At 43.0% G+C, this 22,147-nt stretch overlaps 1 protein-coding gene across 8 annotated transcripts in view; it reads right to left on the bottom strand.

Annotated features, from left to right (window-relative positions):
* Positions 1-22,147, bottom strand: part of TMEM150C (transmembrane protein 150C) — a 225,095-nt gene that overhangs the window by 41,999 nt on the left and 160,949 nt on the right. The window contains exon 1 of one of the 8 annotated variants that reach the window (XM_056568918.1): positions 13,657-13,701. The exons of the other annotated variants lie outside the window; for them this stretch is intronic. The gene's annotated coding sequence lies outside the window, so the exon portion shown is untranslated. Of the gene's footprint in view, positions 1-13,656; positions 13,702-22,147 lie in introns of those variants that run through there. 8 annotated transcript variants of the gene reach the window in all.

The following is a 22,147-nucleotide window of genomic DNA, read 5'->3' as shown; positions in this document are numbered from 1 at the left end:
TGATATGGTTTTTCTATTATTATACTACTATATAAAAAGCCAACTGGGGGCACAAACACTAACAGCCACAGGCTGCACTGTTATCTATTAAAGGGTTTTCTCTAAGGCCATGTTCACATGTCAGAATTTCACGTCAAGAGCTTCCGCTGCAGCAGAGTCCCGTTGAATTTCACAGGATTCCATTTTCTGTGTCCGCACAAAGAATGAACATGTTCATTCTTTGTGCAGAGTCCCCAAGGATTGCATAGCCGTATGAGACTGCGCATTCCTATGCGCTCCAAGTGCTGGCATGTTTATGACGTTGCCCGCAGTTGGCGTGATGTCTGCACAAAGATTATCTGTGCGCACTTTCCGATGTGTGAACCTAGCCTTGCTATACACCTCAGAAGTGTTCTTCTTTACAGATACAATGTACTGGTATATAAATATTTCTCTCTATATATAAGTGCATAGTCTGTAGAACAAAAACAATGAAAAGAAAAAGTTCCCTTTTTGTACTGTTACTAAACAATGAAACCGCAAAAACTATTGCAAAAAACATATTTTATGTAATATATTTTATAAAAGACACCAGAAACAAATAATAAGTAAATGACCTAGAGACACTCTGTAACTGTAGCAACCTATACAACAGAATGAACACACTATTTATGGTGATCAGTAAATATTGTATAAAAACAGAGAAGATTTTTTATTCCTAGCATTTATCCATATTAAAAGTTAAAGGAGTAGTCCAGTGGTGACTCAGTGGTGAACAACTTATCCCCTATCTTAAGGATAGGGGATAAGTTGCAGATCGCGGGGGGTCCGACTGCTGGGGCCCCCTGTGATCTCCTGTACGGAGCCCCGACAGCCCGCGGGAAGGCTCTGCTCTGCCATTGAGATGTATTGAGGGGGCGTTCGGCCGCCGCTTCGTGCGGGGGTCGACACCCGCTATCTGGCCGGAGAGCCGGGGCCCTGTACAAAGAGATTGCAGGGGGCCCCAGCGGTCGGACCTCCCGCGATCTCAAACTTATCCCCTATCCTTAGGATAGGGGATAAGTTTTTCACCACTGGACTACCCCTTTAATAATAACTCTAGAGGCATACTTATGTGTACAGCAAATTGTTTACAAAAACAAGACCAAATGTTGGTCTGTTATTGATATAAATTTTGTCTGGAAAAAAAAAAAAGACCATACCATTACAAACTTTGTAACCTATAGCAGCCTCATGCATACTTTCTTTACACACACATAAAACAAAAGAAAACATGACAGAAACATCACTGGCCACATTATTATCACATGGTATATTTGATGAATGCAATAAGTTGAAGCCTAAGGCTATGTTCACACGGTGACATTTTTGCAGAATGTCTGCCGGGAAAACACGTGTGGACATTTTGCCCATTTGCTTGTTTTGGAAGTGCTAGGACCTCTTGGAAATGCATTGTCTTCATAGACAGCAATGCTTTTACTAGCGGAATCTGTAGGAACATTGAACAGGTTCAATGTGCCTGCGGATGCCGGAATCAAGATTTCTGCGGCAGAAACATCTGCTACAATTCCATTGTGTGCACAGTGCAGCAGAAACCCATTAAAATCAACAGAATTCTGCTTTGATATTTTACCGTGTGAACATGACCTAAGGGAGCCCACTGTGACTCATTATCCAAAGGGCCCATGTAATCCTGGGGATAACTCTGGCTGGAAGCTAAGGTTTATCCCAGAGAGGAATAGATGTGTTTGCACGGTGTAGTACATTATGTCTAAGAATCCAGTCAATGATGTTTGACCTCCATGATGATAGCTACCAGAGCTACTAAGTCCTTTTCCATATTGTGTACCTATGGTTGTAAATTAAGTCTCCTGAATGCAAAAACAAAACAGTAATCATTTCAATAGAAGATGCTATTCACTATTACACATCTCAGAAAAAAAGCAAACAACAAGGTAATGGGTTTTCAATAATAGTAGTTGGAACAAGAGCTGACAGTCTATGTCGGACAGATAACACTGTAACCTACATTTGGGTCAGGGCATTCACTGAAACATTTTGGAATGTGCCTCTAGCAAGTGAGGCCACATGTCAAATGTAAAAGTGTCAGCAAAATGCATGATTTCTGATATTTCTCCATTGCACATTTTCATTATTCAGATTATTGGTTGGTTTCCTAGGTCAATGAGGATTTAGCACAAAAATGCAAAGTGTCTGCAGCTGTCAGGGCATGATGAGAGTTGTAGTTCTAAAACAGCTGATGTGCCAATGGTTGGAAACCGCCATGTTACATCATCTCTGCCTACATATAAACATTGGCTATGTCTAGAAGAAAGCAGACACATTTTCCTCTTGCATAGGCGAGTGGCTGTGAATTCATAATAGCCTTTGGCACTTATTTGTCTGGTGAATTATTTAGCTAACCTACGTGTCAGTGTGTATTTACAGCAAATGACCTGGCAATACAAAGTCTGGGAAGTATGCCACTTTAGAAAGATTCTTCAAGAGTCTTTTGTAAGCAGAAAGTAGGGATCCCAAATTATTATACTGTATTTTATTAACCTCTATGTCAGTCAAAACAAACAGAAGATTTTGTTGTGTTGTCTATTTTCAATCCATTTATTTTCAACTCATTTCTTTGTGCTGAGATTCTATAGACATGGGATATTTCTATTCTAAATGAAAGTTAATAAAATATAAACTATATGGACAAAAGTTTTGGTTATAGACCTCAGGTGCTTCATTCAGTCCCATTGTTTAGCCAGAGGTATATAAATTTCGGCACCTAACAATGCAGTCTGCCTCTGCAAACATTTGTGAAAGAATTGGGCCATTGTAAAGCACTCACTGAATTCCAGTGTGGTACTATATTATGACGCCACTTCTGTAACAAGTCTGTTTTGGAAAGTTCTTCCCTTCTGAGTGGATTTCTTGAAAAGTGAAGCATGTAGGACTTACAGCACAAAGTGGAAACCATGTAACCACTGAAGTGCTGAGGTGCATAAAAACATTGCCAGCAAACCTCAACTGGCATTAAAGGGGGTACTCCCCTGCCCCAGCATTCAGATCATTTTGTTCCAAATGCTGAGTGCGTGTTGCGGGGGTCGTGATGTCATGGCCACTCCCCTCATGCCACTACACAACCTCCCTCAATGCAAGTTTATGGGAGGGGGCGTGGCAACTGCCACACCCCCTCCCATAGACTTGCATTGAGGGGTGTGGCCATGACATCATGACCCCTACAGCGTGCATGCAGCGTTCGGAACAAAATGTTCCGAATGCTGGGGCAGTGGAGTACACTTTTAAAATCAGAAGAAAAACTGCACCCAGCCAGGAGCTTCATGGCATAAGTTTCCATTGCCAATCAGCTTTAAGCTCACATAACCAAGCATAATGCCAGTTGTTAGATGGAGCAGTGTAAAGCACAAAGTCCAGAGGCAGTAAAAACATGTTCTGTGGAGTGAAAAATCCCACTTCTCTATCTGTCAGTCTAATAAATGAGTCTGGGTTTGGTGAATGGCAGGAGAACATTACCTGCCTGACTGCATTGTGCTAGCTGTGGAGTTTGGTGGAGAAGAGATAAAGCCCTGAGGTTGTATTTTAAGGGTTGGCCTAGGCCTCTTACGTCTAGCGAAGGGAAATGTTAATGCCAAGACATTTTGTGCAGTTGCATGTCTAGGCCACTCTGACCAAGCTGTAAGGAGGCATTGGAAGCAGTGGTTATGTGAGTGCATACACACAACGAACAGGCTTCAGGTTGCCCAGACAGACCAACAGAAAAGAGGATTTTTTTAACCAAAAATTGTCCACAGTTTCCTTGCCCACCATCCAGGTAGGTGGCACCTTCACTAAACACTCTGTCTCTGCCTGGCCTATGTCCAGGTTCTTGGCAGAAGGAAGTTGATGTCACAGTGTCAAGTCCTGCCATCGACAGCCTGTTGGTTGCCAATTGCTGGTGTGATGATTCGAGGATCTACATATAAACAGTTATTTATTGTTTTATACACTATGTACTTTAAATACTCCAACTACTATATATAATACAACTGTGTTCTACACTGAATATATCTATCTCTTCATAATAAGCATGTATTGAAAATATTTTTTTTTTATTTGAAACTCTGGAAAATGAATATGGAGAACCACAACAGGGTCTTTATTCCCCCAGTTAAAACCTGTTATTAATACACATCACAGTCAAACTATACAGACACACACAAACTATTTCTACAGAATGAAAGGTTTTTTACTTCTATTCTGCTAGCATCCTGCTATAAATATTAAATGTAGTGGGAATAACAAAAGAAGAACTGTAACAGAACCGTGAAATGGCCATGCGTAGCCAGTGACGCAAGTTGTTTAACTTTTTTTTATCTGAATGAATAATTTAGAATCCACTGAAACCAACAGTAAATGCTGAAAATAAGTTCCAGCACAGAAAAATCATATTACTGGCTATGATTTAGTGATCCTTGTCCAGAAAACTGTATCATGGAACTAATACATACAACTTGTAACTTAGCTGTAACTACTTAATGGACAAGTATCATGATTAAAAACGTATCCCCTATCTGAAGATCGCGGTGGGGTGGGTCTGAGCGCTGGGGATCCGAGCCCCGGGTCTCTAGCAGAGGAGCGCACCACGAACCCCGCCCAAAGAGGGAGCCACCAGACCCCCTCCGAAAAGTTCTATGGGAGAGATGAAGATTGCCGAACGGCTTACCCACAGAGCTGTATGGAAGGGGGGTGGCGGCTCCCACTTAAGGTGGGGAGTTGTGACACGCTCCTGTGCTGGAGATTCAGCTGGAAAAGGGAAGCTCCTGCACTCACGTCATAGTCTGAATGCTCCTTAGGGTATGTTCACACGAGTGGATCCCAGCGCGTATTACACTGCGGATCCTCCACTGAAGGACCTCTGTAAGCTGCCTTTACAGGTGCCTGCTCTGAGCGGCAATACGCCGCTACAAACTGACACACTGAAGCGATGTGCGAGTCCCTGCACATGCGCGGTGTACTCGCGCATGCGCACGACAACTCACACATCGCAGTGTGTCTGCTCGTAGCGGCAGATTGCCGCCCCGAGCAGGCACCTGTAAAGGCAGCATACAGTGGTCGTTGAGTGGCAGATCCGCAGTGTAATACGCGCTGGGCATCCGCTCGTGTAAACGTACCCTTGGAACGTATATGTAAGTCCTGGTGCGTTAAGTACCAGGGAGTACATTGACCTTCGATTTCATTAAGGGGTTAATTGTAGCTGAATACTTACAATAAAGATTTTAGTATTATTGCTACACAGTTACAAAAGACATGGCAGAATTAACTCAGAAAACTTAATACTACTAAAACATAATGACAAAAGTATGTCATAATATGATCCTTTTGGCACCTGCAAGATGTGCCCCAGTCAACAGTAAGCAATATTATTGTGAAATTGCAGCAACTATGACTGAGAGCTGGCCCATAAAAAACACCTATACTCAAGTATACTTAATAACTTCTGAAGCAGCAAAGTTAGATAATTTGTGTGAATCCTTTTGACTATAATGGGAGTAATGCAAATGGTGTAACACTGTTTACATATCTCGTAGCTTGTGAGGCTACACAGTTTGCGCAACTCCCATCAAATTTCTTTTCCGACCACCTCTGGGCATTACAAACAGGCCGGAGAAGGCAGAACATGTAGAAGTAATGAGATAGGACAATCCCTTTAATAAGAGGCATAGTGGCCAGGCTTAACACTGCAAGATTGTTTTAACCCCTTAAGGACGCAGCCCTTTTTCACCTTAAGGACTGAGCCCTTTTTCGCAATTCTGACCACCGTCACTTTACAAATTAATAACGCGAAAACGCTTTTACCGAATATTCTGATCCTGAGAAAGTTTTTTCGTGACATATTCTACTTTATTTTGGTGGTAAATTTTCGGCGTTAATTGCATCCTTTTTTGGTGAAAAATCCCAAAATTTCATGAAAATTTTGAAAATTTTGCATTTTTCTAACTTTGAAGCTCTCTACTTGTAAAGAAAATGGATATTCCAAATAAATTTTATTTTTCTTCACAAATACAATATGTCCACTTTATGTTGGCATCATAAAATGGACATACTTTTGCTTTTTGAAAAAATTAGAGGGCTTCAAAGTAGAGCAGCAATTTTCAAAAATGTCATGAAAATTGCTAAATCTGAAGGGACAGATGTTACAGAACTACAACTCCCAGCATGCCTGGGCAGTCGAGGCATGCTGAGAGTTGTAGTTTGGCAACATCTGGAGGGCTGCTGTTTGGGCACCACTGTAACAGTGGTCTCCAAACTGTGACCCTCCAGATGTTGCAAAACTACAACTCCCAGCATGCCCAGACAGCCTTTGGCTCTCTGGGCATGCTGGGAGTTGCAGTTTGGCCCCCCTAGTGGTTGCCACAGTAAAGATCGATTTACTTTCACTTTCAATATCCCCCCCCCACTGTCGATTCCCTACCTGATCAGGATCCTGCAGGCTCCAGCGAAGATCCCATGTCTCCAGGCATCTTCTCCTGCAGGTACGGCCTCCATCTTCTTCCCGGAGCCCCTCGACATCCAGGGGCGGGCAGAACAGGGGGTTGCCATGGCAACCCCCTGTCCTGCGCAGCTATTGGTCAGAACTCTGTTCTGAGTAATGGCAGGGGATAGGAGTAGATCGCAGCTTTGCGATCTCACTCCAATCCTTTAGACTGATCGGGGCTGTTGCTGACAACTCCGATCAGCCCTATTTTCCGGGTGATCGGGTCACCAGAGACCCGATCAGCCCGGCATTGGAGAAAATCCCATGTCTGAATTGACATGCGATTTTCTCCGATCGCCGACATGGGGGGGTCTCAGGACCCCCCTGGGCGATGTGCCAGGGTGCCTGCTGAATGATTTCAGCAGGCATCCGGCTCCGGTCCCCAACCGGCTAGCGGTGGGGATCGGATTTCCCACGGGCGTATGGATACGCCCTCGGTCCTTAAGGACTCGGAATGCAGGGCGTATCCATACGCACTGTGTCCTGAAGAGGTTAAACTATAGGTAAAAAGGAAAATTAGAACAAACATCACCAAAATGATTTAAAGAATATGTGTCACAAACCAGTCCATCTCTTTGACACAGCCATGCACAGCCCGACAGCCCCCCTGTCCTATCAGCTACAGGGCCAATGTGTGTGGACCTTGGTGTGCACACCACCTTGAGTTTCTATTTAAGCTCTACATTGTGCTGCAAGGTTGCTTGTGATAGTGGTTCACTCCCTCACCAGCATTCTGGGATATCTCTGCATATGTTTCCTTGACCTTTTGCTTGCTTTTGACCATTCTAATTCTGACGTTATTCCTGACATATATGACTGTTGTTTTGTGTTACAACTAGCACCTCTTTAGAGTAGGGAACATCGACCAGTTGAGGCTCCATCTTCTAGGGTGGATCGTAAAGTAGGCAGGGACAGGACAGGGACAGGCTGTGGACAAGCTCAGGGCTGCACCTTTCCCTGCCCTTGATGTAAGCAAAATGGCATTTTCTGGTGGCACATTCTATTTAAGCTTCCCCTGTTAATCTGTTGTAGTGTAATTAAAAAGGCAATGAAACTTCAGTTACTTCCTCTGGGTTAAAAAGTGACAAGCAGCCATTCAGCAAATGTGTATTTCACTGTGCTTGTGACATTTTTAACTAACAGAAATATTCATAGTCACATAGTGATAACCTTGATTCACATATGACTTTTAGCCACTGTTTTGCCCTAGTCCAATACTAATGAGCCTGTAAATCCCATGACCCCAGGATGTGTCACAGAATCTCATAGTCAGCCAAACATGCAAGTGAAATTCTCCACAATAGTCTACGGAACGAAGGATGAGTGGCTGCCAAACACCTCTAGGGTCCTGATGTCCAAGATAAACAAAGGGAAACAGGAAATTTCTTGTCAGATCTTTGTTTCTCTCAACAGCAACTTTCATTCTAGGAATTGCCACAAGTCTTAGATTAGACTGTCATCGGATGTCTTTTAACTTGATATAGCTGCAGTTTGTGCTCAAAAGTTGCTCTTTTTATTGAAATATGAACTCTTCAAAATGAAATATGAATTTCTCTTCACACAGCAATATACTGCTGGTATCCCTGTGCCCTTCTGTTTGTTACTCATACCATAGTCTTACCCTTGTGCTGTCTGTGTCCATATTAGGCCTCAATCACATGGGGGAATATCCGCCTGTAAAATTTCGAGCAGCCATTCCTCAGGCTGCAAGGAAGTGTGGTGTCTGTTACGCCTAGCGCTCCGGGTCCCCGCTCCTCCCCGGAGCGCTCACGGCGTCTTTCTCCCTGCAGCTCCCCGGTCAGTCCCGCTGACCGGGAGCGCTGCTCTGTCATGGCCGTTGGGGATGCGATTCGCACAGCGGGACGCGCCCGCTCGCGAATCGCATCCCAGGTCACTTACCCGTTCCCGTCCCCTGCTGTCATGTGCTGGCGCGCGCGGCTCCGCTCTCTAGGGCGCGCGCGCGCCAGCTCCCTGAGACTTAAAGGGCCAGTGCACCAATGATTGGTGCCTGGCCCAATTAGCTTAATTGGCTCCCACCTGTCCCTGACTATATCTAGCCTCCTCCCTTGCCCTTGTGCCTAGAGAAAGCGTTTTGTGTGTTTAACCCTGTGTACCAGAACTTCTGCTATCTCCCCTGACTACGAACCTTGCCGCCTGCCCCCGACCTTCTGCTACGTCCGACTTTGCTTCTGCCTACTCCTTTGTACCTCGCCTATCTTCAGCAGCCAGAGAGGTGAGCCGTTGCTAGTGGAATACGACCTGGTCACTACCGCCGCAGCAAGACCATCCCGCTTTGCGGCGGGCTCTGGTGAAAACCAGTAGTGTCTTAGAACCGGTCCACTAGCACGGTCCTCGCTATCCCTCTCTGGCACAGAGGATCCACCTTCTGCCAGCCGGCATCGTGACAGTGTCTCTATAGACGGCAATGCATTTTCAAGCTGATTCCGCTGAAAGATTGACATATCAATTCTTTCTGTGGAGGACGAAATCTGAATTTTTGCAGGCAGATGTTTCCAACACGAAAATTCTGCCATGTGCACGGTGAAGCAGAATCAAATTGAAGGCAATGGGAGTGTGCTGCAACTGAATTTCCGAGCAGAATTTTTCTGTCAGATTCTGCTTACAAATTCTACCGTGTAAATGGGGCTTGAAGGGGTACTCCCCTGGAAATAATTTTATTTTAAATCACCTGGTACTTCTATTTAAAAATCTTAATCCTTCCAGTACTTATCAGCTGCTATATGCTCCACAGGAAGTTCTTTTTTTCATTTGAATTTCCTTTCTGTCTGACCACAGTGCTCTCTGCTGACACCTCTGTCCATTTTAGGAACTGAACCGAGCAGGATAGGTTTGCTATGGGGATTTGCTATTACTCTGGACAGTTTCTAAAATGGACAGAGGTTTCAGCAGAGAGCACTGTGGTCAGACAGAAAGGAAATTCAAAAGAAAAAGAACTTCCTCTGGAACATACAGCAGCTGATAAGTACTGGAAGGGGTATATATTTTTTTAAATAGAAGCAATTTCCAAATCTGTTTAACTTTCTGGCACCAGTTGATTTATAAAAAAAAAACAAAAAAAAAACAAACATGTTTTTCAGTGAAGTACCCCTTTTAAGCGTTCAGAACATTTAGTTCCGAACGCTGTGCGCGCACTGTGGGGGTCGGGCATGTCCCTCGTGATGCCAGGCCACGCCCCTCAATATAAGTCTATGAGAGGGGGTGTGATGGCCATCAAGCCCCCTCTGATAGACTTACACTGAGGGGGTGTGGCCTGGTGTCACAAGGGGACATGACCGACCCCAGCAGCGCTCACAGCATTTGGAACTAAATGTTCCGAATGCTGGCCAGTGGAGTACCCCTTTAAGTATACATTTGATAGGAATTCCTACATAAAGGTAGAATGTCTTCCCAACATATTCTCCCTAGGGTATTACAATGTAAAGTTACAGCTATAGTAAAATAATGAGGCATTTCCAATAATTTCACTGGATTTCAAGCCTGGGTAAAAACAGCATTTTTATAGTAAACATGTGCTACATCTCTAGAAAACATTTTGAACTGATAACTTGAAACATCATTTTTCAAAGAGAAGAATTTCTACTGTATAAAACTTGCAGTCTGCAGCATTCTTGTAATATTGTTAAGCATAATTCGTCCAGAGATTATTTTTGAACCTGAGAAATATTTTGCTTTACTAATCCTCCAGAGAGCCTGATAAAGCTGTTTCCATGCTGCGAATAAAAAGGATAAGAACCACCAGGCATCTTCCTTAAACAATAGTGCCTTGTATAAATAAGACTTGTTCCTTGACTTGCATCCTGGTACTTTTATCTTGAGACCACGTTTAGGAAATGAATCATCGGTTCTTGCTTTTATAGAGGATTATTCGTAACTATAATAACCAAAACAACTGTAACTGCAATTACTGGTATGCACGTGGACAACAATGCCAATTGCTGGGAGCTACTTCCAGACTTCATAGACATGTGAGTCCTTTAAAAGAAATAGGCCTTTTTCTGTAAAGTCACTGGGGGACATATTCACAGACTTGTGAAAAAGAAAAAAACACTTTACTAGTTTACCACCAATCACTTTTGTTATGTGAAATAAGATGGTGAAATTGTCACAAAGCATCGTCACAAAGTCATCACAAAGTTGTCACAAAGGGATGCTGACTCTTTGCCAGCAACAGCCCACACTTACAAGAAGACATACCTCTTAAGAATGATATTTTATAAATATTTTATCACTATTTTTTTATTGCCCATCAGGGACTATTATAAATCTTTCAATTACAAACACTTTGTAAGTTATGCTATAGCACAGCATTATAGATTGGTTATAGGCGCTATGCTTACAAAGGCTGCCGAGGAGCCTGTATAGTCAGAGCACTAATCTGACATCCGGTAGGTGGGTAAGTGACCTTGACCTGTCATGTTTACTGTTTGGGAACCTGAAAAGGCGTTGTAGAGGTCCAGAACAACCCCACTAAACAGTTTTACATATCACAATTGACTTTGATTATGGCATCTAAAGGGTTAATGTGTGATGTCCAGCATTTGCAGTGAGTCCTGGCTGCTAATAGCAGCTGAAACTCAGCAGGTATGAAGCACGCTAAGCTTGTAAATACACTTCATACTCCTAGAATGCAACCAGGGAATGCATATATATGTGTTTAGTTTGTAGGTTAAAAAGGTGGAACAGCCTATTTCAAGTTTAACCTCAAATATGTCTGAAGATTTAATTTACAGTTAATACCAGTAAACTTGTGGGGGGAGATTTATCAAAACCTGTCCAGAGGAAAAGTTGATGAGTTGCTCTGAAAAATTAAAGAAGCGATCTGATTGGTTGTTATGGGCAACTCATCAACTTTTCCTCTGAACAGGTTTTAATAAATCTCCCTAATGGTATCTACTGAGAACCTTAACATTTACATCAGACAGCACAATTGGCCCCTTTATAATAAAGCGATCTGATCCTTCTCCTTTGCACAGGTTTTGATAAATCTCCCCCTTAGTGATTAGGTTTCTATCTTATGGCTATGCCATCAGTGTCATTTATCATGATACAACTTTAATTGAAAAAAATAAGAAAAAAATATTCTTTTCAATAATCTATCAGGAATAGAATAATATTAAAACCATCAATTCCCTGTTCCGAGCTTTATGACTATTTCTAACACATTTTTCAGGGTGACAGCTTAAATTGTGGCACAATTATTATTTCTCCATGAACCAACTATAAAAATACTGCTGACAGATGTGAAATTTTCTATTTTCCTACTTCAGATTGTTCCTGGAGTAGAATCGATCTATCAGGGTATTGGCACCCCTCTGGCACCTGGGTTGGCTCATGGTGATTTGGCAAAATTCTCAAGTGGCCTGCATTATACACAGTACCTTGAATATAGGGTTGTCCACTATCTATAAATTCATGAACAGTCAATAGAGACAGTAGAATATTCACCACTGTAATAGTATCCTTAGCTATAGACAAGTGAAGTAAATAACAATGATTCTTACATGAAAGGGTCTTCTGTCAATAGGTGGGAATAGTCCATTAGTGGCTGCCAAACAGATTTACAGCCACAGCTATCCCTGCGTGCTCCCACTATATGTAATCCATATATTGGGGAAGGTGAGGACACTGTCAGGCCCCGTTCGATGAAAACTTTGGGTTGTCTATACGACATGTCAAAAGTTTTTTTTTTATCACATTTTTTAACCCATTCCTTTCAAACACTGTAATAGTACCTTGCAATATGTGAGTTGTTCCTGCATACTGCTCTATTACTACAGTGCAGTGTGGGCTTGCAGGTGCCTGTGGTATTATACAGCTGATGCAATGTTCAAGTGGGGTTGTGCAAATGTGAATGTCACCATGAGCGCTGTTTACATTTACTGATAATTTTTTGGGTGTAATCGTGCAAGATCAGTGATAAATAGCTGAATGATTTATCATTGACCCTTTTATTAAATTTACATATACACATATGTGTGCACTGTAATGATAATGGGCCTTAAAGGGTTGTGTTGTATTGCTTCTCTGGGTATGGAGAGACACTGCTGCGTGTGAGGGTGCAGAGCTGTTTAGTTGTAGTGGGCAAACACGGACCACATATCAAAAATAAAATACAGATTGTATTACATTAAAAAGATATGGACAAGGCATTTCGAGAAGTGTCCCCTTATCTTCGTCAGGTAGGATGACCTCACGAAGAGAAGGGACACTTCTCGAAACACGTTGCCAATATCTTTTAATGTCATATTATCTGGTTTATTTTTGATATGTTGTCCGTGTTTTCTCATTACCACTGAACAGTTAAGCACCATCAGGCAGCCTGCTTTTCCTGAGGTTCGCCCGAGGTTTGTTTCACAGTTCAGTATTTGCTCATCTCTGGATCATCAGTTGGAATGCAGGCAGCTGCCTGAAACATTGCCGTTTGGCACAACTTACACGCTGATAGGTGTTGAACTCTGTATTCAACATCGAAAGGTAAGCAGTTTACTTATATTTGATGTGTTGGATACATTGTTGGTCACAATATCACACCAGGGAGTGCTCCAATCTGTTTTCTGATTTTCCTCTCTCCTCTGCATTATTTAACTTCAGGCACAAACACATACAAAATAAATCCTACCCATTTGGCGCTAACTACATAAAACCTTCCCTTTCTGTACAGGTGGCTGACTACCAGTCACCAAATGAAACAATCACCAGAAATGTGTTACACATGATAAATGTTTCCTTTTGAGGCTGCGCACTTAAATGGGCACTGTCATGAAATAAAAAAAATTGATATGTTGTAGTACTTAAGTACTACAACATATCTCTAATATAGTTTAATTAAAAAAAAGTGATTTTAAACCAGTTTAAAATCACTTTTAAATTCGGCCACTAGGGGTCGCCCTCCTAGTGGCCGAATGCATCCGGCAGTGACGTCACTACAGAATTTCGTCTCATTTGAGCCTGGCAAATGAGTCGAAATTCCAGTCACTGCGGTGCTCGCTCCCGCCTGTCAATCAAACAGGCGAGAGCGAGCACAGTGAAATCCAGGGCTGCGCATTGGCTCCCTGGACTCTCACACTGGCTGCCTCCCTGCTGCATATTCTCCCTGCAGCAGGGAGGCACATGGCTCTTACCTCTCCTTACAGCCCTGGCTCCAGTGGGGATACGCCGCCTCCTCACTGCTCCTTGCAGCTGTGTCCTGTCATTGCCGGGGGGAGCGCGTTATATGGAGAGGGGGGAGCCATTTACAGGAGGGCCCATATCACACTGAGCAACAAGCGTGTGCCCAGCTTCCTGTCATGTTCCTACACTCTGGTAACTCTCTCTATGGTTCTGGAGGACTTTCAATCCTCCAGAAACATAGAGACAGTTTACAGAGTGTAGGAGCATGACAGGAAGCCGGGTACACGCTTGTTGCTTGCTACGGACCCCCACTCATGCTTTGGCACAGGTGAGGGGGGGGGGTGATATTGGTCGGGGGCTGGGTGTCTTCCAACACAGAGTGCCTCCAGTTGTTTCACCACTACAACTCCCAGCATGCCCTGACATCTATTTGCTGTCAGGGCATGCTGGGAGTTGTAGTGGTGAAACAGCTGGAGGCACCCTGTCAGGAGAACTAAGGGCGGAAGTCGGCCCCAAGCAGGCATCAGTGACGTGGTGCCTGCTAGGGAAGTCTGCCTGGTAGTGAGCACACTACCAGGCAGACAAAATGCCATTTTTAAGATAATAAAAAAATAAAAAATAAAGGCAGGGAGGGGGTTAGGGATAGATGGGCAATAGGCAGGGACAGAAAAAAAAAAGAGGATGGTGGGAGCTACCCTTTAAGGACTCTTAAGCTTCTTCATAGCCAAGTAGTAATGTTAGCCCTGTATTCACTAGCCACAGTACCTGTGCTGACTTTGGGCCAACTTCATAATCTGGATTGGCCTAGGAAGGGGAATAAATGCACCACTACCAAACCTGCCTTTCATCCCATAAAAATCCAGACTCAATAACCAAATTCCTTAGCAAGCTAAGTTTCACCAGGGATTTTAACTATTTATTGGATTCCCCATATCTCACCCAGCTTTCGCTGGATGGGATATGCACTTCCTGAAACATGGTTTGCACATACGACAGGCACCTTGGGGAAATATAGCAATCCCCAATGACCATTCCTGTCGCTGTCTCACAACGCCTATATGCCTTAAAGATCATGATGTTTGCATGCTTATATTAGATAGTACTTAGGACAGTACATGTATGCACTCTTTATAGTAATTCAAAACAGGTCATGTATTGTTTATATGCTTAGGTTAAAAAAATTCAAGACTGCACACGTATGCGCTGCACACATATGTGCTATATCTTCATATATATAAATTAAAACAAGGAATAACTATTTAAAACTATTTAACTAAGTTAAAAGTAAAGGAAGGAATATATGTATAAGAGGATAAAGGACTAGCCAAATGCCTCAATAAATATTTCTGTTCAATTTTTAAAGAGCCCAATGGGTGAGCATTATTTTATATATTATGACATTTTTATCTGGTCTCCTGACATTCTCCTTATCCACTTTATTTGTTGTACTTTTTAATAAACTCCTTATCCATTTTAGCTCACTGATAACATTGGCTCGCTAAACAGTGGAAACACCTCTAGGCTGTTTTCATAGGGAGAAATTCAGGATTTAATAGGCAAAAGTTTTGCAGGGTTACACTCTTCTGGGTGGGTACTTCTGGAAAGTACATGGTAACTCTGATAGGGATACTCTGTTCTTAATCTTTGTTTTCCCCACCCTTGTCTGGATTTATGTGACTAAGTTGGCTGGATGACACCTGTTTGAGCGACTATCCAGATGTGTAGACTTTCTCTCAATGATTAAAGAGTCTGTAATTGAAGTTATCATACCAAGCAGCTTTGGGACCAATGACACACATTTGAGAATGGTGAGTGACTTATGCATTATATGATTCATTTGTATTTTTCATGCTTTATGCTACAATGCTTTCAGAAAGTCTTCAGACTCACTTTTTTCCACATTTTGTTATTTTGTTAGCTGCTTCCAGGCTTGAAATCCCTTTTTTCCCCGTACATTATCTGTTGAAGAAGAGTCTTTAAAGTTCAGATCCCACAAAAAAAAATGTTACTCAGTGCCTAATCCTGACTTGTATGCCTCTATTACCTATATTTATTGTAAAAATACCTCTTTTCATTGGCTTACAGTGTTAGAAATCCTCTCAGGATTCTGATAGTGTCCATTTAAAGAGTTGGACAGTCCAACAGCAAAAGGCATGACAAGTGCATGTGGGCTTTTACTGTATAAGAAGTCAGGCTGCTCTTCTCATTGCCCAGGACTAGCTAAGGTTATAAAAAATCTTCAACTTTGTAATAAGATAATTAAGAGCAGAGATGCCTAAAGCCTTTATTTTCATTTCTACCTCTTTCTGCTGAGGGAATCCCTGTGATGTCATTACTGCATGCAAACATGCACAGAGCTGTCAACTCTATGTTAATGAACAGTCTACAGGCACGCTTACCAGCTCTGCAGCCCATTAATTAACATGAAATGGTCGCCATGGGGTTAATGTACTAATATTCAATAAAACATTTGACATGTTTTTGCACTTAGGTATATGTTAGACAATATTATATATCTGATTAGTTACATTTTGACTATATGAAACAAAAAAATATATATATTTTTTTATTTATTTATATATTTTTTCTGTACCCAAAATAAAAGTAATAGCAAATAAAAAAATTAAAAAAATCACAAACAAGAGTATATGCTTTACGTTCAAATATGGAGATAAAAGATCTTATATATTGTAAGGCTGATTCTTAACAACGCCGACCTTCATAAACCAATTTAATGAATGCAATTTTTTTATTTTATTATGCTTTCTATAAATCCTTCCAATCCGTGTGAATGCCAAACTAGAAACTTCATCTAATATTAGATGAATGTCTAGAATAAAGAGAAAATTGAGTGCATTTTTTTTAATAACCTTGATAGACAAATTATGTTCTTGAGACTGTAAACTCAAGGTTTTTACGGCGTGTTCATAATAAAATGAAGTAGATCAATGCCATTTTTGCCTGCATATGCTGCAGTTTCCTTGGGTATAAAATACAGGTTTAAAGGACATCTGCAGTGTTATAAAACTTATTCCCTATCCACAGGATAGGGGATAAGTGTTTGATCGCGGGGGGCCCCCGCATTAGCGATCAGTGAGAGTTCGACATTTACGCCCCCTCCCCATACAGTTCTATGGGAGAGGCGGGGAGGCACAAATGCTGCAACCCTGCCTCTCCAATAGAACTACATAGAGGAGGCGTGTCGGCCGCAGCATGACATCACGGCCGACAAGCCTCCTCCATGTAGTTCTATGGGAGAGGCGGGGAGGCAGCATTCATGCCTCCCTGCCTCTCCCATAGAACTGTATGGGGAGGGGGCAGGGAGGGGGTGAAGCTGTGTCCCAATTCAGGAGATCACGGGGGTCCCAGCGTTTTGACCCCCACGATCAAACACTTATCCCCTATCCTGACACTGGGCTGTACAATGCAACACAAAATCCATTGGTAATCCTCAGATCTCATGATGCCTTGCACATATTCAAGGCACCCAGTGCCAGATGCAGCAAAACAACCCCAAAACATCATTGAACGTCCACCATATTTAACTGTAGGTACTGTGTTCTTTTCTTTGTAGGCCTCATTCTGTTTTTGGTAAACAGTAGAACGATGTGCTTTACCAAAAAGCTCTATCTTGGTCTCATCTGTCCACAAGATGTTTTACCAGAAGGATTTTGGCTTACCGTATATACTCGAGTATAAGCCGAGTTTTTCAGCACGATTTTTCGTGCTGAAAACACCCCCCTCGGCTTATACTCGAGTGAACTCTCCACCCGCAGTGGTCTTCAACCTGCGGACCTCCAGAGGTTTCAAAACTACAACTCCCAGCAAGCCCGGGCAGCCATCGGCTGTCCGGGCTTGCTGGGAGTTGTAGTTTTGAAACCTCTGGAGGTCCGCAGGTTGAAGACCACTGCGGCCTTCGACATCATCCAGCCCCCTCTCACCCCCTTTAGTTCTGTACAGTACTCGCCTCCGCTCGGCGCTGGTCCGGTGCTGCAGGACTGTCCGGAGAGGAGGTCGTCCGGTGGGATAGTAGTTCCGGGCTGCTATCTTCACCGGGGAGGCCTCTGCTAAGCGCTTCGGGCCCGGCCCCAGAATAGTCACGTTGCCTTGACGACGACGCAGAGGTACGTTCATTACCAACGTACTTCTGCGTCATCGTCCAGGCAACGCCTCTATTCCGGGCCCGCAGCGCGGAGAAGAGGTGCCCCCAGTGAAGATAGCAGCCCGGAACCACTATCCCACCGGACGACCTCCCCACCGGACAGTCCTGCAGCACCGGACCAGCGCCGAGCGGAGGCGAGTACTGTACAGAACTAAAGGGGGTGAGAGGGGGCTGGATGATGTCGAAGGCCGCAGTGGTCTTCAACCAGCGGACCTCCGGAGGTTTCAAAACTACAACTCCCAGCAAGCCCGGACAGCCGATGGCTGCCCGGGCTTGCTGGGAGTTGAAGTTTTGAAACCTCTGGAGGTCCGCAGGTTGAAAACCACTGAAGGCGGATGATGACAAGAGGATGATGAAGAGGGGGTGTGGGATGATGAAGGGGGGTGGGGATGATGACAAGGGGATGATGAAGGGGGTGTGTGGGATGATTACAAGGGGATGATGAAGGGGGGGGTGTGGGATGATTACAAGGGGATGATGAAGGGGGGTGGGGATGATGACAAGGGGATGATGAAGGGGGAGTGTGGGATGATTACAAGGGGATGATGAAGGGGGGTGGGGATGATGACAAGGGGATGATGAAGGGGGGGTGTGGGATGATGACAAGGGGATGATGACAGGTGATGATGATGAGGGTCTGGATGATGACAGGCGATGATGATGATGAGGATGTTAATGACGGGGGTCTGGATGATGACAGGGGGGGGATGATGTATTTCCCACCCTAGGCTTATACTCAAGTCAATAACTTTTCCTGGGATTTTGGGTTGAAATTAGGGGCCTCGGCTTATACTCAGGTCGGCTTATACTCGAGTATATACGGTACTCATGTTCATTTTGTCAAAATGTAGTCTTGCTTTTTTATGTCTCTGTGTCAGCAGTGGGGTCCTCCTGGGTCTCCTGCCATAGCGTTTCATTTCATTTAAATGTCGGCGGATAGTTTGTGCTGACACTGATGCTCCCTGAGCCTGCAGGACAGCTTGAATATCTTTGGAACTTGTTTGGGGCTGCTTATCCTTCATCCGGACTATCCTGCATTGACACCTTTCATAAATTGTTCTCTTCCATCCACGCTCAAGGAGATTAGCTACAGTGCCATGGGTTGCAAACTTCTTGATAATGTTGCGCACTGTGGACAAAGGCAATCTAGATCTCTGGAGATGGACTTGTAACCTTGAGATTGTTCATATTTTTTCACAATTTTGGTTCTCAAGTCCTCAGACACTTCTCTTGTCCTCTTTCTGTTGTCCATGCTTAGTATGGCACACACAGACAGACAATGCAATGACTAAGAAGGAGATTTATAATTCTTTTCAAACGTATGGCTTTTATATGACAATTTTTTTTTTTACTTACTTTTGCTTACATGCGACCTATTTATCCAGTAGCACGACCTTGATAAATAAATCGCACGTAAGTAAAACCCGGGAAACCCGCTTACAAAAGCATTTTTTAAAGCAGAAAAGTTTTCCCTTATGTTAATAGCCGAAGTTATTTATCTACCCTTTATTACCAGTAGCGTTGCTAGAGAGTAACAGAGGGGGGGGGGCGTACCGCATCGGTTGACACCCTGACTGGCCTGCCTGGCACTAAATAGCTGCATTCCAACTTTTAAATGGATATGCAACTTTTTTTCTTCATAAATAGCGACTATTGCATTTGATAAATACATGACCACTGCAAAGTGAAAAAAACTAAAAAATTACTATGTGAGCAGATATCAGACATGTGCTTTGGAATAAGCAAAAATCAAAAAGTCGCAGCATGTATAGAAAAGTTGCACATGCGCAAGTACATGCAACTTTTTTTACATAAACAATATCTCCTAAGGAGCTTGATAAATTTCCTTGTGAACATCTCTCCTTTTATCTGCTTTAATGTGTGATTTTTATATTGCCCACACCTGTTACTTGTCCCAGGTGTCTTTAAAGGAGCATCACATGCTTGAAACAATCTTATTTTTCCCCAATTTTGAAAGGATGCCAATAATTTTGTCCACCCCATTTTTGGAGTTTGGTGTGACATTATGTCCAATTTGCCTTTTTCCTCCCTTTATTGGCTTAGTTCCAATACACACAAAGGGAATAAACATGTGTATAGCAAAACATGTGTTACTGCAATCCTTTTCTGTGAGAAATACTTCATTTTCTTGAAAGATTTCAGGGGTGCCAACATTTACGGCCATGACTGTATCTTTTTTTACACTAGCAGTTATGAACTATCATATAATATTATACCACATAACCATGACCATTTCATTTAAAAAAATTTTTTAAAGAACATCAGGCAGAAAATTGTAAAGCCTCCTATGCCATCCACTGACTGAGCAACCATTCTTGCCATCATTAATAACATGGAGCTAGCCTTTACCATAAATGCACACTTTCATTTATATATATCATTTAAGACTAGAGAGTCCAACATTTTTTTATGTTGCTTGGAAAGCAGGAGCATTGTAGGCTGCCTAGTTAAAGTTTTATTAGTTGGCTTAGCTTTATGTCAAAAATGTGCACCAAAAAAAAAATAATACTGTGTGAAGATTGTGATGTCTCCCTCCAGAAAAAAAACAGTGGTCTAACATCTTGAAAGCACAAAGCACTGTCCTCTTCATCAAAACATGATCACTACAAAATAAGTAATAATATTTTTTACTTATTGGCTTATTTTATCCGTAGGTAATAATAGGGCTGGGCAGTATGACCAAACGTGTGTATCACAGTATTTTTTTAACTTACGGCGGTTCCACGGTATATATAACGGTATTTTCAACCTCGCCCCAATCATGTGACCCGCGCGCAGTGTTCAGCGACCCCCCCCGCCCCACCCCCCAAATCATGTGACCCGCCAGCACTGTTCTGCTCCCCCCAATTAATGATCAGCCCAGCGGGATACTACTCACAGATGTCACCTTCAGGCACTGCCCTCCTCCTCTTTGTTGGGGGCCGCCGGCGATGGATCTCACTGTACGCCAGCGGTCTCCAACCTGCGGACTTCCAGTTGTTGCAAAACTATAACTCCCAGCATGCCCGGACAGCCAACAGCTGTCCGGACATGTTGGGAGTTGTAGTTTTACAACAGCTGGAGGTCCGCAGGTTGGAGACCACTGCTGTATGCTGAATAGGCTGAGCCCACTGTCATGTAAGAAGCCGGCCAGAGCTTCTTACATGACAGTGGGCTCAGCCTATCACTGGCCGGGGCGGGACATCGCTCCGGCCGGTGATAGGCTGACGGCTGTCCAACGTTCCCCGTCCCCAGCGTGTGGCTGATGTAGGTGAGTTTAAAGTTTATTTTCTGTATCTTTTGCAACCTGGGCATAGGCATACAGCGTACAGCAGTGGTCTCCAACCTGCGGACCTCCAGCTGTTGCAAAACTACAACTCCCAGCATGCCCGGACAGCCGCTGGGCTGATCATTAATTGGGGGCGCTGGTGGGTCACATAGGATTAGTTCCCCGATGTGGGGACAGCGCAGCGCTGGGCTGATAATACATTCCCGAGGGGGAGGGGCCCAACCGGTATTGCGGTATGGGGGAAAATTCATATTGTGCAGCCCAAAAAATTTGGTATTCGGTATGAACCGGTATACCGCCCAGCACTAGGTAATAATACAGTTTTCACTTAGAATTTTTTTGCCTAAGAAAATACATGTACAGGTAAAGGTTCTTTTACATGTAGCTTTGGACAATATAAAAACTTTGGTAAATAATTTGTATTTCCATGTTGGATCTTTGCCATATGAAAACTAAAGTTTACCGTCTCCCCCATACACAGTTTAGTAAGTCTCTATAAGGGTGATTTCACACATGGTGTGTTTCTGGAAAAAATGAAATAAAGAATTTATTTCCTTATTTTTGATGAAAAAAATGTGGCAAAATGTTAGCTGGAAAATGAAGGGGATATATAAACCTACCCATTTATGGTGTTTTTCTCAAACATTCATGTTTTTTCCTGCTCAAAAAATGCATGTGCAAAGCTGCAATACGTTTTTTGGTGGAATTAAAACGTATGTATGGAGGGGGCCTAATACAACTTTTTGTGAGCTGTATGTCAGACAACAGTGGGTAAACTGTAACTGTCTGGTGATTTGGAGTGTGCATCTCTAAAATCATATCTGTCAGTCTTTTTTCATGGACACAATAAAATTCTAATTTTATTCACCATCTGGGAAATTGTGCTTTTGTATGTTTGTTCTGGACTAAGATTGTAGCTACATTTGGCATGATATAATTCCTGACTATTTCTACATATGGACAGTGGGCAGCTGCTTCAACCTAATCTCTTTGTATTTCCCTGTGGCAGGAATGAGATTTTTATAACTTGAAGCAGAAATTTTCAAAATAC

This window comes from Hyla sarda, chromosome 1 (assembly GCF_029499605.1).
Source record: "Hyla sarda isolate aHylSar1 chromosome 1, aHylSar1.hap1, whole genome shotgun sequence".
Lineage (NCBI taxonomy): Eukaryota > Metazoa > Chordata > Amphibia > Anura > Hylidae > Hyla > Hyla sarda.
The sequence above is the reverse complement of the archived record's forward strand: the minus strand, read 5'-3'. Positions and strand labels throughout refer to the sequence as shown.